We start from the raw sequence: 17,278 nt of genomic DNA on the forward strand, positions 1-17,278 counted from the left end.
TTCCCTCCATAGCTGGACATAAATATCTATTCTTGGCAAGAAGTACCTAGCACATTTTGTAGTACAGATTTGCATAATTGATTAGTTTTTAATTGATGAAGGTTAAGTTCTTGGGTTTTTTTTATGGAAAATTGATCTTTTTTGTACACTGGTGATATTTATCTGAATAAGTTTCTAATATATATTTTTTATTGATTACAAAGAGGAAGGGAGAGAGAGAGATACATCAATAAGGAGAATCATTGATCAGCTGTCTCCTGCACGCCCCCTACTGGGGATCAAGTCCAAAACACCGGCATGTGCTCTTGACCAGAATTAAACCCTGGACCCTTTCATTCGCAGGCCAATGCTGTATCCACTGAGCCAAACCAGCTAAGGCTGAATAAATTTCTAGAAGCTTAGTTGCCAGATCAAGATCTATGTACCCTTTAAATTATGTTAGTATCTGCAGAAAAGTTTTCAATACAAGCTAATTTTTCTCATAGTAATACAGCTGTGTACATCTTGTTTACAGAACCAATTTGAACTCAAGCTCCTAAATGGTAATTTAGGTGGCAAAGTACAATGAAATCCTAAGAGTTCTAATTCTGCAAGGCATTTATTTCAGTAGAAGTTCATGCCTCTGTACAGCTGTATGGGTTCTTGCTAATTAAGCATTTGATATAATTTTCTGATTGAGGCCAGCATCATATCCTGCCTATGGCCCCAGACAGGCATTGTCTCACAATCCTATTTGTACTCTAATGGGTTTTTCTTAGTGTTGCTGACGTGTTTCCTCATCACTGATTCTCAATTGTCTTCCCATAGAATGCTAGCTTAAATAGAATATTGTCAGTATCTGCATAGATATAGCTAAAAATACTTATTTTATCTTCCATATTTTTCCTGTGATCAAAAACAATTCTTATTAATAACTAATGAGTACCTGTTACTGGATATAATCAATGATTCCTCTCCACTTGCCCCCATTAACAAGGTCATCTCAAGCTATAGAAGAATGGGAAAGTTTCAGAAAGCAAGTTAACTGCTTAGTTTATTTTATTTACATCAGTGATTATTGAACTTCCTATGGTTCCAAAATACCTGACAAACATAGCTCAGCAGTAATTGTGGCATCTATCCCATCAATAGCTAGAGATTTCTACATCAGACTCCATTTGTGAAACAAAATTACACGAAATCTTGATAAAGACCTTTTTGCAGAACAACTATTTTCTTAATCATAAGACCTAATGAGTAGACTTACCCCACCCCTACCCTCTGGAGAGAAAGAGAATTTGCTTTTATGAGGCCAGTTTGCTTTTATGCAAAGCCTCAAATTAGACTCGCATAGTATGGAGTTGGAGCGTATGTTAGGATAATTAAAGCAAGCTGCTCTAACACCCCACCCTGATTTTTAGTACCGCGAAACAGTACAGGTTCTCGCTCACACAAAGTGCACTGCAGGTGTTCTGACCGCGTGGCTCTCCTGGGTGGATAGTGTCCAGGAGGTAATTCAGATACGCAGGTTCCTTTCCCATGTGGCTCTCCCATCCTGTGACTCCAAGCAGCCCAGGTGTCATCCACTTGAGGACAGGGTGAAGGAGAGAGAAGGGAAAGTCACACCCGATATTTAATATCTTGGCTTGGAAGTAGTACATCATTTTTGCTCACAGTCCTTTGGCAAGAACTCATCATATGGTTCTACCCAGCAAAGAGGGGCTGTTAAATGAAGTCCCGCCTGCGCAGCTGCTTCTCTGCAAAGCTCTTCACTGTGGAGGGAGAGTGAGAATCTGTTAGTGACTAGTTCTCTCACAGCCGGCTAGGGTGGCTTTTGTAAAACGTATACACATCTTCATACGGGCTTTAAACCCCTGTGCTTGAGACACAAGTTCATAATGGAAAGTTGACATCAAGTTTCTTTAAAGGCAGAGCCCTAATTTTTTAAAAAGGATCATTTACGTGGCTCAGGGGTTGAGCTTTGACCTATAAACCAGGAGATCACCTTTTGGATTCCCGGGACAGGGCACATGCCTGGGTTGCGGGCTTGATCTCCAGTAGGGGGCGTACAGGAAGCAGCCCATCAGTAATTCTCATCATTGATGTTTCTATCTCCCTCTCCCATCCTCTTTGAAATCAATAAAAATAGAGGATTCAAGATGGCGGCGGAAAAATAGATCTAAAAAATAAAGGATCATTTACCCCCCTTAAATCAAAGAATCTTAGAACTGGAAAGAACCTTGAAAACGTTCAGGCTTAGAGTCCTGTAGCCTAATCTGAGGAAACTGGGGTCCATAGAAATAAGCAACTTGCCCAAAGTTACACAGCCAAGTTTGTAGCAAGGTAGCCTCTAGGAAACCCTCAGTTCTACTGCACCATCCTTTTGAGTGATTCCAAATTATTTTAAGTTTTCATAGCAAAAAGAACTACTGTAAAGATTTCATGTGCAATTAAAGTGTTTGATATAATTTATGTTTTAATTTAAAATGTAATTTTGTCTTTTGGAACGGCAAGATCTAATAAATGCCCAGAATATGACTTTTATGGGAAAGTTGACTAAGGGATTACTATTAGAAGTGATTTAATTAATGGCACTTTGCTAACGTTATCTAAGGTTAGCTTTATTAGCTTCATCTAAGATTAACAAACCTCCACATCCTTGCTGTTTGCTTATAAATCCACAAAGCTACATTTGTTCTTCAATCATCTAAATGAAATGTTAATATCTGCAGCCACGAGAGGGCGCTCCGTCATAGTGTATGAGCACAATAGTCTCAGCCTGTAATGCTGTCTGGTTTAACAAAGTCAGAAAAGACTGCACATATGGCTAAATTTGTAAACACTGTGAAACATTCAGTTGCCTAGTTCCTTGACATTGTGTTATCCAGGTGTGAGTTTCCTTGTTTCATGGTCTCTCTAGGTTAGCTATTTTCCATTTTTAAAGCTATTTTATAAGAACAGCATCCATCCATTTCTAGATACACACAGCGCTAAATGCTTTACATACACTACCTAATTCCACAACAACCTTGCAAGAGGTTTGACGGTCCCAATTTTAAGTTTTGCCTTAGAGTGTTTCAGTAAGGTATCCAAAGTCATGCAACCAGAAATGGCAGAGACGGAATTCAAACAGACTTACATTATCATTCTAATACCAGCTCAGCAAACTATCATGTTAATGGTTTCAGAGCTGAGAGGAACCTAAGGAACAATTGAGTTCAATGTCTTCACTTTTGAGTGGGAGAACTGAGACCCAGGTAAGAGAAGTGACTTGTCCACATCCAGGCCAGGCTGAAAAGTCAAGGAGTCCCCAATGCCAGTGCTCCTGGATTATACCCCATGGAACCTCTGCCTTCTCAGGGCAAAGAAATCCTGAGCTCTCAGTTCTGCACCGTGATATACCCTAAGGGTGGGGAACGTCCGGCCGTGTGCTGTATAAGGCATTTGGTCCGGCCCTGCGGAGGCATTAGGCGTGAGTGAGTCAATTGAATGTTTGACCAAAGTAGCAGGCTAATTTTTAAGTTGATCATTTTGTATGGCCCTCGAATGATGTTATGAATATCCAAATGGCCCTTGGCAAAAACAAAAGGTTCCCACCCCAATACAGCAGATGAAGCCATGGATTGTGTCTGTTACTGGACAATAGAAAGATTTGATGGGTAGAGATTTTAATCCAGCATGATTCTCTGCTTTTCCAGTATGGCCAAACCCGGGAGAAGTGACTTCATAAGCACACCTCGCATTTTCAAAAGTAAGTAAGCTCTCCGCCTCACCAGTCTCCCTCCACCCTCGGCACTGCAGCCACAGGGTGGTGTGTTATGAAGCACACATCTGAGCATGTCATTTCTCTGCTTGAAACTCTCCAATGGCTCCCCACACTTTTGCACCAAGTCCAATATGAAAGCTTTGAAGACCCTTATAATGTGCCCCTATCCATTCTCTGGTCTCACCTTTTGCCGATTTCTGGTGATATGAGCTGTGTGGTGAACCCATCCCTGCAGGCCTGCACATGCCTTTCCCTGTGCATGGAGCACAGTCCCTGGTCCCACCATTGTCTGCTTTCTGGGCCACCTTCAAAACCCAAACATCACCCTACCTAGGAGCCTGTCCTGCCCCTACACTCTTCACTCTGGGCCTGGGAGAGAGCCTGTTAGTGGAGTGCCTCTAACACCCTGCTCTGACTGCCCTGTCACACCCGCTCTGACTTGTCTCTTTACTGTTCTGCCTTCACTGGCCTTGAGCTTCTGAGGATGGACCCTGCCTCTTTAAACTTCATATGCCCATTGGCTAATATAAGACCTAGCATAGATTTAAAAGACACTTAATAGCAGTTTGATGAATGAATACATGATTAAATGAATGAAAGAAAACCAAAGGAAGAACGGAAGGCAGATCCTTTGGGGGAAAAGTTCTATTACACACAGGCGCCAGATTTTTTTGTTTCCTACTAGAAGGAGGAGAAAAGAATGGAGGGGCCCTGTTCCTTCTGAAAAAGGGTCCCCAGTCAGGGTGAGGGGGCTGGGAGCCTGGGAGCCTGGGAGAAGCAGCATTTCCTGGGTAGCGTGAGTGTGAGGGAGCTTCCAGAGACAGGAACCCACAGCTATGCACGGGCAGCTCGCTCTAGAAGATGCGTTCTCTGGCAATTTCCCCCAAACACAAAGGCAGGTGAGATTATAACATGATAAACATAATTGCGCTTTCTAATTAAAAGTGGGACATAACTCAATCATTCTGAGACGTCAGTGGCTTTATCCCTCTCCACCCTGGGTGTTTGTATCGCTGCGAGCTGGGGGCCTTCACACATTGGGATCTATCCCCTCATGTTCTTTGCCATGGCAACTGCACTGCACAGGGAGAAAACCGCTCGAAAGAGGAAGCAGGCAATGAGGTAGCATCAGTTTAAGGTGACACAGGTGCCTCAGTCATTTGAGGTCCGAAGTGAAATGGGCTCTGAGTTATTTGGGCAACTGGTGTTTCTCTGTCGGGCAAATGGGGACGTGAGTGCATCATCCTGAGACCTGGCCAAGGGGAGCAGGGAGAGGCGGCTTCAGCTCTCCTCCAAGGCCCATCTCCACTGGCCAGATGCCCTTGAACTGTAACCCCTCCCCCCAGCCCTGGAGTCAGTCCAGCCGGCTTCTCTGCCCAGGCCCACGTGGAGGGCATAGGCATGATGGGGATATACCTGCCACTCTGGACCCAGATGGAGTCCTCTCACCCATTAGGAGAGAGAACAACAAAAACCAGGAGAACAAAACAAGCAGGCCCTTGCTGGGCTGGATGCTTTTTTCACTGCTTCAGGAGAAAAAGAAAGGGATTCTCCCGTGACCCTGGTTTAGGGGTGCAACTGCCCTTCCTCCTGGCCCCCCCCCCACACACACACACACACAGAACCTGGATCCCTGGAGGGGGCAGTGCTGGCTGTGGAGAGGCAGGGCCAGGCAGGAGGAGCTGAAATCCCAGTCACTGATCTCTCTGTAAAAGGGAGAGCAGGATTGGGGCAGTCCGGGAAGGGGCGTAAAGGGAATCGGTGTTGCCACCCTATGCTGTCTTTTGGGATATTGATTTGATTTTAAACTGTTTATTAAGAAACAAGACTTAGAAAGAACCCTTGACCCTCCTCCCTTTCCTTCCCCAGAGATTCAGACAGGAGCTGTTAGGCTGTTCCCTTCGTCTCATTTGTTTTTTTTGTTTTTTTTTTGTTTGTTTTTGTTTTTAAATATATTTTTATTGATTTCAGAGAGGAAGGGAGAGTGAGAGGGAAACATCAATGATGAGAGAGATTCATGGATCAGCTGCCTCCTGCACGCTACTTCCTGGGGATGGAGCCCACAACCCCGGGCATGTGCCCTTGATCGGAATCGAACCCGGGACCCTTCAGTCTGCAGGCCAATGCTCTATCCACTCAGCCAAACCAGCCAGGGCAAGAATACATATTTTTTAAAAAATTTAAAAAAAAAGCATTTTCCAAAGGTCTAAACTAGAAGATAATTCAAAACAGAAAAATCAATGGGAAAAATATCCTGGAGTGATGATTAACTAAATAAAGAAACAGATAAATAAGTAGATAAATGAATAAATAAATAAAATCAATAAAAATGTAATTAAAGAAAAGGAAAGGATCTCTGACAGTGAAGAGGTAGACCATCCTACGTCCGCCAGAGCCGGTGCCACACGTGGGGGCAGGGCCGTGGGGATCCTGGCCCAACGGGAGACGGGGAGTCAGTGCCAGCCACGGAGGAAACACTGGGTGTAGTGGGTGACGTTCCCACGGGCCAACCCCACTCCCCACCGCCCGCCCGCCCCCGTCTGGACCGGGGCCCGCTCCCCCGTGTGTCAGAGCCCGGCCGGTGTGCGGTGGCATCACCGGGAGCCGCCCATGTCCACTGGCAGAGAAGGCAGGCAAAGCGACATGTGAGTTCGCACCCTGCCCCCCACGGAGACCAGCCCCGACGACAGGAGTGAGCCCAGCGCCAGCCCAGAGGCGTGTGCCCGGGGGTCCCTCAGGGCCACGCTGCACCTGTGGCCGGGGGTGAAGTCACGGACGCTGACCGGGGGTGGGGTTGGGCCGCAGGCGAGTGGGTGACGGGCTTGGTCTCGGGCTGGGCTGTGGCCCCACCTTATTCCCATCTCACCTGCAGTTCAGACACTGGGCAGAGGGGGTCTGAGGGCCCGCCCCCTCGATGGAGCCGTGCACCCCGCGAGGCTTCAGGGCCCGGCCTTGGTGGCCATCTGGCGGGCTGTGGGGTGACCGCCGAGCTGACTGCCAGCAGGTGGGGCCAGGGGCTCTCTGCGGCCCCCATTCACTGTCTGCTGTGTCACTCACAGGTGCTCCCTGCACCCCCACACTGAGGGTGTTGACCTGCCCTTTAGGGGACGAACACGATGAAAGGGATAATTTGGGGGTATCTCTGAGGACAGAGCTGGCCTTGTCCTCCCAGCCCACATCGCAAGAGCCCCCTGCTGCCCATCCACAGACAGCCCAGGTTTCAGGGCCCCCTCTGGCCCGTCCACAGGTGCCCCGATTGCTGGAAATAGAGTCTAGTTGTCACCTCGTCGTCTGTAAGTGTGAGGAGGGAGGGAGATTGTGGATTCGGTGCCTGTGACTCAGCAGCCAGAGGGGCCGGTATGGGTGGCACAGAGTCCCAGCCCTGGTGTCTGACCCAGCCTCCCCTTCCCCCGCAGACCAGGAGGAGGTGAGTGACTGCACCCCGACACGGGACAGGATGTGCCAGTGCAAGACCGGGGAGTTCTACTGCAACTCTGAGCCCTGCCTGGAGGGCTGTCACCCCTGCACCAGGTACGGCCTCGGGCGCGGGCAGCCGCACAGCCTGGGTCCCCCCCCCCCCCCCCCCCGTGGCGTGTCTGCCTCGGGTTCTGCCGCGGCCCCTCGGTTCTCCATCTGTGACCTGGTAGCACCTGCCACGTGGAGGCGCCTGCAGATGAAATCCAACCAGTGGCCTGGCTGTTCCCACTGGGGCCGCCCTGGGGCCAGGGCTCCGTCCACCCAGAGCCACGACCCGCTCATCCCACCAAAACCCCCCTGGAGTCGGCACAGAAGCCAAAGCACAGAACCGGCCCGGGTCCCCGAGGGCTGGAGGGCGGGGCTTGGGAGAGGCAGAGGTCCGAGGAGGGAGGGAGGTGGGAGCCATAGCCGGTTCCAGAGGAGGCGGCTCCGGGCAGAGGGAGCCGTGAGCCCCGCGCCCTGTCCCAGCTGGAAGGCCGTCCCCGCAGCAGGGCCCTGGTTGCCGGGGTCCAACCCCAGCGGGTCCAGGGGTCCCCAAAGGTGTGGACGGAGTCGGCGAAGAAGGAATGGTCTCGATCTCCAGAGAGGTTCTGCTTCGGATCTCCAGCCAGGTTCTGTGGCCAGGTCCTGGTCAGGTTCTCTTGCCATGTTCTATAGTCAGGTTCAGTCCAGGATCTTTTGCCATGTTCTCTCGTGCGAAGTTCTTCTGTCTCCAGGCTCCGTGTAGGTTCTGTCTTCTGAATTCTGTCTCATGAGTTCTGTGTTCTAAGTTCTGTGTTCTAAGTTCTGAGTCCCTTCGTCTCATTTGAATTAAATATTAGTAAACGGGGGCTTCAGGCAGGGCCAGTGGGCTAGCGAGCCCCTGCGTCCTGTTGTTCCTGAGTCTCCTAGCAAGGCTTTGCCTGCCCGGGGCCTTCCCCTCTTCCTCAACTACCTGAAATCGCCCACTCTCACTTCTGAAACCTAAGACCCCGTCCCCCGCTCCTCTCCTTCGTCCAGAATGTCTTGTGCACCCAATGTTGCTTCATTGTCTTTGGAGTTTTCATGCTTGTGAATTCCCCATGGGCATGTATTAAAAATCTTACTTTCTCCTATCAATTGGATGATTAGCCCAGCTAGAAGAAGGTGGGAGGAAAAGTATTACTTTTTTAGCCTCTGGAGTGAAAAGACCTCCAGCAGGAGGTAGGGGGCAGCAGCGGCACAGGGACGAGAGAAGACAGGGGCACATGAAGCCAAGTGAAGATTTCTGTGAGGCTGGTGTGTCCCCTGTGTGGCTACAAGTCAGAGGCCACCACAGGAGATGGGGCTGTGGGGTCGGGTCCCCAAGGGGGTCACATGACATTTTAGAGAGCAGGATATTCGTGATCCTCATGAAGAGGTCTGGGCAATCAACAACCACCCTCTTCAAATCCTAAAGTGAAGGGGTTCCACAAAACTATTGGCAGCAGCAAAAAATGGCACAGGTATGAGATGGGTGGGGTCAGACGGGGACTTGGGTTCAGCAACCTCGGTACTTCAGCTCTGGTTAGGAAAGAATTCAAAGCCAAGACTCAGACTGTAAGAGAACCTTTATTTAGAGCAGCGGTTCTCAACCTGTGGGTCGCGACCCCTTTGGCGGTCGAACGACCCTTTTACAGGGGTCGCCTAAGACCATCCTGCATATCAGATATTTACATTACGATTCATAACAGTAGCAACATTACAGTTATGAAGTAGCAACAAAAATAATTTTATGGTTGGGTCACAACATGAGGAACTGTATTTAAAGGGCCAGAAGGTTGAGAACCACTGATTTAGAGACTCACAAAGGTAGACACAAATTACAGAGGCCAAAGAAGGGCCCTTGGAACTTAGGAGAGAGAGAGAGAGGCAAAGGGAAGGTGCCTAGGGGGAGAAGGAGTGGTGGAGGGGAATGCCATGGTGTGCTCCTGGGAGACAAAGCCACTAGGTCCTCCATCCTACAGGCTTTTAAGGGTAGAGATTTTAGGAGAGCTTCTAGGGAAGGATCTCAATAGAATATTCATCAACTTTCCAGGTGAGGCCTTTCAGGGCCTGGTCTTCCCCGATTGGTCCGCACCAGGGGAGGGGGTCATTAGTCAATGCAGCTGGTCCTGAGGTCAGGCATGGCGCCGCTTGTCTGGTTTTGCTGTTTTTCTGGGCTTGGAGCTGAAACAACTGAAGCCTAGATGTAGCTGAGGTAGGTCAGAACCTCATTGTCCTGTGGGCTTAATGCGTAAGGACTGTTCTGTGGCCCCCATGTTTGTTTCCCTGCTAAGGGGATCAAACCTGCATGACTAGGGGAGGGAGGGTTACCCTGGGCACCTGAGGTCCTTGTTTTCCCAGTTTTGCTGGTTGCTAGGCACCAGATGACCTTCTGTACCTGGCCCATTGTCCTTGCTCAGCTCACGTCTGTCTAACTGCCGACCACAAAACTAGTTGGATTCAGGCTTTTCTTTAGCCAGAGATCTCTGTTTAAAGGCCAGCTTGCATCAAAACCAAGCATTTAAAACAGATAAAAGCCCAAAAGTAGAAACAATCAATTGGCTATCAACTGAAAAATGGATAAACACAATGTGGTTTATCCATTTGATGGAATAATATTCACCCTTAGAAGGAATGAGGACTGATTTAGGCTACAACATAGATGGACTTTATGCTGTGTCAACGTAAGCATGGAGTGCTCTCACCTGTATGAATGTTTTAGTTTATTTGAGCCAAGCTGATGACAATTGCTAGGAAGCAAAATCTTAACAGATTGAGAAAATGCACTGTAAAATGGGAGTTTTACCACTTTTTTAAAAAATATATATTTTATTGATTTCAGAGAGGAAGGGAGAGGCAGAGATAGAAAACATTAATGATGAGAGAGAATCACTGATCAGCTGCCTTCTGCACACACACACACACCCACCCCCCGCCACTGGTGATCAAGCCCGCAGCCCGCAACCCGGGCATGTGCCCTGACCGGGAATCAAACCGTGACCCTCCTGGTTCATAGGTGGATGCTCAATCACTGAGCTACGCTGGCCTGGCAACCACTTATTTTATACATCAGAATCAGAGGGAACTCCATCGGTGATAGATTAGGGAGGTAGGAGAATGCAAAGGGAAAATCTCTGGGGTTGGATAAAAAGTAAAATGAATATGCATGTACTTTTTTATACTGGTGGATATAGGATAGTTAACAGCCAATAATTAAATGATAATAGTAACAGTGAGGGGATTTGTGGTCTCCGCTCTGTGCAGATCATTCCAGGAGTGGGGGAAAACAGCCAATATTTTTCCCTAGCAAAGGCCAGTTTTACCTAAACTGAGCCTGTGGTCTTCTTTTGCATCTATGATAACACACCTTTGGAATGTCAGAATAATTTCCAGACTCCTCAAAGTGTTTTGCCCCTGACCTTGGAAGCTGGAGTCACTTGACCCCCTCCTCCTCCTCCTCCTCAGACTGAGCTCTGCCCTCTATTCTGGAACCAGTTCTGACTTTAGTGGGGGCGGAGTGTTAAACATCCAGTAAACCCAACCACAGACTCCTCTCTGACTCACACAGCCCTAATACTCACCCAATGGGTACGGGCCCCACCTTAAATCCCAGCTCCAACACCTACCTACCTGGTCACCCAGCCAGAAACTTGCAAGACAGCCAACGCTCCTTCCCTCTCTCCCTTCCCACATGCCATCAGTCTGTGAGGTTTATCTCTCCCAGCTCTCCTCAAACCACTGCTCCTGTGTCAGCTGAGGCCCTGGTCACCTCTCCCAGGCTGTTCGCCTGGATGCCATTTTGACCTCCTGTCTTGTCAATCCCACTTCTACCCTGCCAGGCTCTAGTTCCCCTTCTAGACCACACATCCCAATGGGTACAGCATGGTCTTTACAAACACCAATTTGATTGTGTCTCTCGTCTTTTTAAAACCATTCGCTGTCCCATTATCATTAGGACAAGTTTCAAATTCCTTAGCTTCCCATGGCTCCTTCTGTTTTTGACTCGGCTTTTCTTTCTGGACTCGTCACTCCTCATTTCCTAACATGCATCATTCTATATCTGTCTTGCTTGGCTATTCATTGCTCATTAATGTACCCTTCTCCCAAGACTTCATCCCTTTCTACGTGTCATTCTCTCTTTCTGGAATTTTGTTCCCACTCTTTCCACCTGACTGACTCAGCATCAACTTCTCCAGCAAGTTTCACCTGACTTTCCTGGTCCCATCACAGGACTAAGTCCCAGAGCACATGCGACTGAACTTGAGTGCTTGCTACTTGGATATACAATTGTGATTTTCTCTCTTTCCCAGGAGAGAGTGTGCTCCCTGAGGGCTGAAACTGCTCATCCCTGTCTACAGGTCCAGCACAGTGGCTGTCACACAGTAAGTGCTTAGTAAAAGTTGAATGGGTGGGTGGATGGATGGGTCCCTTGTTCAAGATGGCATGGCCAGCAGATGGAGTGACAAGGAGTCAGAACCAAACCTTCTTCTCATGTTTTTACTTCAGTATTCCCTCTTCAAAACCAGTTCTCCAACCTTCCAGGTTTCCCGAATTACACCTGCCATTGCCTGCGACAGCAAATGATGATAATACATACGCCCTGAGAGCTCCAGGTGCTCGGATGAAGGGCTCTCTGCCTGCTGCGCACAAGGTGCTCATTTGTCCAATGGGATTTTTGTGTCCTACACCGAATGTTGCAGAAACAGCTTATGAAATGTACATTGTAATTAGGGGAAATATTGCTGCAGCAGGCTGGCGAGTAATTACTGCCTACTTGTATTCTCCCCAGTATTTTCACCTAATGGTCTAGGGAAATAATTTAAAATTTTGATTTTTATAATTACCTTTTTTGAGAGGTCTGTCCAGAATTATAATTATCTAACAGGGTTTAGAGGTAACTTTGGTTTAGGCACTATTCTAAGGGTTTTGTATGCTTTCTCTGTGAGGTAGGTCTCATTTGCCTCATTTTATAGATGAGAAAATTAAGGTTAAGAATCTTGCCCAAAGTTGTCCCTGGTAACGGGGTTGAACTGTAACAGTCTGTCTGTCTACTCCTAAAGAGCATGATCTTATCCAGTCCTCTATGCTGCCTCAACAGTTCTCAGAGGATTCACTTATTCAATTAATGTAGATATTCTTTATTGTTAAATAGCACCAGACACTATTTTAGGAATGGGGGACACCTTAGGGAACAAGGCAGTCTCTGTTGGCATGGCGCATATGCCCTGGGGACAGAGGAAGGAATAAGTAAATACATAATATTACAGATGTAGGTAAATGCTATGAACAAGGATGAAGAGAGCATGGGGCGAGAACTAGTTAAAAAAGTGGATGAGTCCAAATTCCAACACAGTAGCAGCTGAGTCCAAACTCCCTGGAGACACACACTGCAACTCATGGAAGATGGATGGGAAAGTGTTCTCAGGAAACAGCCCTGTTGGGAAGCAAGGCAGAGGAGTGGAGCCACAGGGTGATGGCCTCTGAGCCCCAATGGATCCTGAAGCAAGCTTACAGGTGAGAGGACTCACAGGGTTGTCCAAATCGAAGCAAAGATGCTGGGCCTTTGCATGCCCTGGCTGCCACTATGGCCAAGGGCAATGCCCAGTAAAGGGGACTTTTTAGAGTGTTGGGTGTTATTTCTGGACAGTGGGTATTCCTGTCAAGGCTCTCTTGTTGGGTTATTGGCTGAGGCCTAAAAATTAACTGCCTAAGCCTTCGTTCTTCATCTTTACCAGCCAGGATAATAATAGCTCTGCCGAAAGTGTTGCTATAAGGATGAGAATGGTAAATGTGATAAATGACCTTATAGAAACACGAGGGAGATGAAATAAATTAGAGTCATCTGCACTGTGAAGTAGTGTCGATCATGCGTGACAAATAAACGATCTGGAACAACCTGAACTTGATGGGAGGACAAGACATATGAGAAAAACAACAAAGAATAGGACCACATGTATCATATGGTAGCATTTATTTTAAAAAGACACCTATTTGTATCTATATAGAAAGATAAATGGAAGGAAATATACACATTAAAGGGTTGACTGCGAGTGCAGGGATCCACCAGGGAGGGTGGGGGTCAGGAGAGGTAGGGCTGGGACTGCCCTTGCTTAGACGTGAGGAGATGTGGACGTGAGGAGATGGGCATAGACGGGGTTGCAGGCAGATGTGATGGGGTGGGTGGCAGAAAACAAATCTGGGTGGGACTTTAGAGATAATTTGCTCTTCAGAGTTGCCTGTGTTCTGAGGTCAGCAAATCTGAGTTCAAGTCCCTCCTCCACCAGGAATCAGCTGATGGACCTTAGGCAAGGCTATGTCCCTGAAGCTCAGTTTCTTCATCTGTAAAATGGAGATAATAACACCCGCTTTCAAGAGCTGTTGTTAAGATCAAACCTGATTGCCTTAGACACTCATTTGCAAGGGACACTGTCATTAGCCCAAAGTGATCACTTGACATTCCTTCTACTTCTGAACAAGGGGTCAGGTGTCAGAAGAGCAGCTTCCCTGGGCCAAAAGGCCACTGAAGGATGACCCAGCTCCCCAAGTGAGCAGGCTTTCTGTCTGTCTACTCCCACATAATGAGATGGGAAGTTGATGCATCTCTAACTCTTCTCCTTATACATTAGTGGTTCACTTAACTTAAATTTTTTCATCAAACTGTGCATACATATACTTTTTTTAAAGAGAGAGAGAGAATGAGAGTACCATGAGGCTTCTAATGAAACACAGCAAGCCCTTCTCTATCCCTTGATTTCATATTCAAAGCCAATCTTATTTAAGCTTCCTTACCACATGGTTACTTCCATATCTACACTAATAAAAGAGAAAGATGCAAATTGACTGTACCTTCATGACACCCACCAGCCAATCAGGAGTGAGTATGCAAATTAACCTAAAAACCTAGTGGGTTAATTTGCATACACAGGCGCCAAGCGTCCAGGGGCTGGGCGGGATGCTTGTGTCATTGCCATGACGATGATGCAGGTGTTCCACACCGCCCCAGCTGCTCCTGGCACCTGGGCAGCATGGGAAGGCGGAAAGGCAGCTCCGGGCTGGAGCGAAGGCGGTGCCAGCAGCCAGGGGAAGGAAGACCCATTCTTGCACAAATCTTCATGCATCAGGCCTCTAGTCCTATATAATAAAGAGGTAATATGCAAATTAACCCTCACACCCTCACAAGATGGCTGCCTAGGAGGCGGAACATTTGATGCTGATTGGCATAGAAACTGACCAATCAGAACCAAATCTGGGTGAACTGTGAGGAGCCAATGGCTGCCTAGGAGGCGGAGCTTTTGATGCTGACTGGCATAGAAACCGAACAATCAGACCCTAATCTGGGTGAACTGTGAAGGCAGAACCTAAGGTGGGGGCTGAGGAGGGGTTTTAAGGGCAACAGCTGTTTGGTATAAGGTGTAAGAAAACAGTTCAATTTTTTAATGACCGGTTTGACAATATAGTGCATATGGCTGGCTATCAGTCTAGATATAGAGATTATGTATTTTTGTCTGCCAAGAGCATCTCCTCCTGCTGAAAAAGGCTCCCCCTCCCCATTTAAGCAATTCTATCCTATATAATCTATCTAATCTAATAAAAGACAAATAGGGTAATTAACCATACCTCCGACATGCTTCCCATTGGCTAATCAGGGCGATATACAAATTAACTGCCAAACAAGATGGCGGCGGGAAGCCAGGCAGCTGAAGTGAACAGAAGGCGTGCTTGCTCCAGTGATGGAGGAAGCCAAGGTTCCCCACCTGCCGCGGGGCTCTGAGCTGCACTCTAAGAAAAAATGTTGCAATTATAGAAGCTAAACAAACCCCAAATACCTGCTTTCAGCAGCCGAGGCCTCAAGCTGGAGCCGGCCTCAGAGCTAAAGCCGGCTCTCAGCTCCAGTGACAGCCATAAAAGGTAAATAAATCCCAGAATAAAAAAAAAAAAAAAGGAAAAAGGGAGAGGTTGGGAGCTTCAGTCACCTGCCAGCCTGAAAATGGCCCTCAGCCCCTTACCCAGACTGGCCAGGCACCCCAGTGGGGACGCCCATCCTGAAAGGGGTGTGACCAGCTGTAAACAGCCATCATTCCCTCATCCAGGCTGGCCAGGCACCCAAGCAGGACTCCCACCCTGATATGGGACACCCTTCAGGGCAAACCAGCTGGCCCCCACCCGAGCACCAGGCCTCTATCCTATATAGTAAAAGGGTAATATGCAAACTGACCCTAACAGCAGAAAGACTGTGAATGACTGGTCACTATGACACACACTGACCATCAGAGGCCGACACTCAATGCAGGAGCTACCCTCTGGTAGTCAGTGCGCTCCCACATGGGGGAGCTCTGCTCAGCCACAAGCCAGGCTGATGGCTGCTAGTCAGCAGTGGTGGTGGGAGCCTCTCCTGCTTCCTCATCAGCGCTTGATGTCCGACTGCAGTTTAGGCCTGCTCCCCACTGGCAAGTGGACATCCCCCGAGGGCTGCCAGGCTGCCAGAGGGATGTCTGATTGCCATCTTAGGCCTCATCCCCTAGGGAGCAGGCCTAAGCCAGCAGGTGGTCACCCCCAGGGGTCCCAGACTGTGAGAGGGCACAGGTCGGCTGAGGGACCTCTTCCCCGAGTGCACAAATTTTTGTGCACTGGGCCTCTAGTCTATACTAATAAAAAGGTAATATGCTAATTAGACTGGGTCAACTGGCCATCTTCTGGACATCTGACTTTCTTCCGGACAAAGCCATGGTGGTGGGGGCCAAGGCAGAGGCAGTTAGGGGCAATCAAGTCAGCAGGGGAGGGCAGTTGGGGGCAAGATCAGGTCTGCAGGGGAGGGCAGTTGGGGGCGAGATCAGGCTGGCAGGGGAGGGAAGTTAGGGGCGATCAGGCAGGCAGAAGCAGTTAGAGGCAATCAGGCCAGCAGAGGAGAACAGTTAGAGGCAAGATCAGGTTGGCAGGGGAGGGCAGTTAGGGGCAATCAGGCAGGCAGGCAGAGGCAGTTAGGGGTGATCAGGCAGGCAGGAAGGTGAGTGGTTAGGAGCCAGTGGTCCCCGATTGGAGAGGGTACAGTCTGGGCTGAGGGAATCCACCCCCTGTGCACAAATTTCATGCACTGGGCAACTAGTTTCTAAATAATATGCTTATTTTACTATTTTCTGTTATACAAATTTAGATACCATCTATTGTCATTCTGTTATGATTCAAGTGTTTAACATTATTATTATTTTTAAATCCTCACCTGGGGATATGTTTATTGATTTTAGAGAGGAAGGGAGAGAGAGAGAGAGACAATGAGAGAGAAACAAACATTGATGTGAAAGAAACATCAGTCACTTGCTTGCTATATGCGCCAACTAGGAATTGAACCCCCAACTTTTTGGTGTACAGGACAACACTCCAACCAACGAGTCACCTAGCATTATTATACCACCCTCTCATCCCCAAGCTTCCCCACAGTTTTAGGTTAACTGAAAATTAGGGTTTGCATTATAATAATTTAATTTTTTTCAAACTCTTCATCAGATCTTTCATCTACCTATTCTTTGATTATTGCTTTCAAACATTCTCATATTGGATACTTTGTCTATGTTATTACCTCCTCTTTCTGCTTCAATATGGAGACATCTTTCTAGGACCTCTGGCCTCCTGCTCCAAACCAGATGGCTGTCTCTAGGCTAGCTGCACAGCTGCCACCTGGGGAATTCTCCTTGTTGCTCTCCCAGGTAGAATCCTCTGTTGCCTGGATTTCGTATATTGTCTTTCCCTAGTTTTGACACACATCCTTCAAAAAGAAACTTGGTGGGAGAAATGTAGGTTTTCTCTTTACATCATCCTCTGGATTCCATGTGTATTTGCAATTGGCAAATAGAAAGATACTTTCTTCCTGGTAAGATACTTCACCTGTCTGAAGGTATAACCAAGTCTAACATACTAATCCATTTAGTTAACAAAATATGGGCTAGAGCCAATGTCCCTGTCCAAGAATCTGAAGTCAATAAGGCAGAGATGTTGCTCCCAAGAAATTTTTTTTTAATTAAATCTTTATTGTTCAGATTATTACAGTTGTTCCTCTTTTTTCCCCCCATAGCTCTCCTC

This window comes from Myotis daubentonii, chromosome 3 (genome assembly GCF_963259705.1).
Source record: "Myotis daubentonii chromosome 3, mMyoDau2.1, whole genome shotgun sequence".
Lineage (NCBI taxonomy): Eukaryota > Metazoa > Chordata > Mammalia > Chiroptera > Vespertilionidae > Myotis > Myotis daubentonii.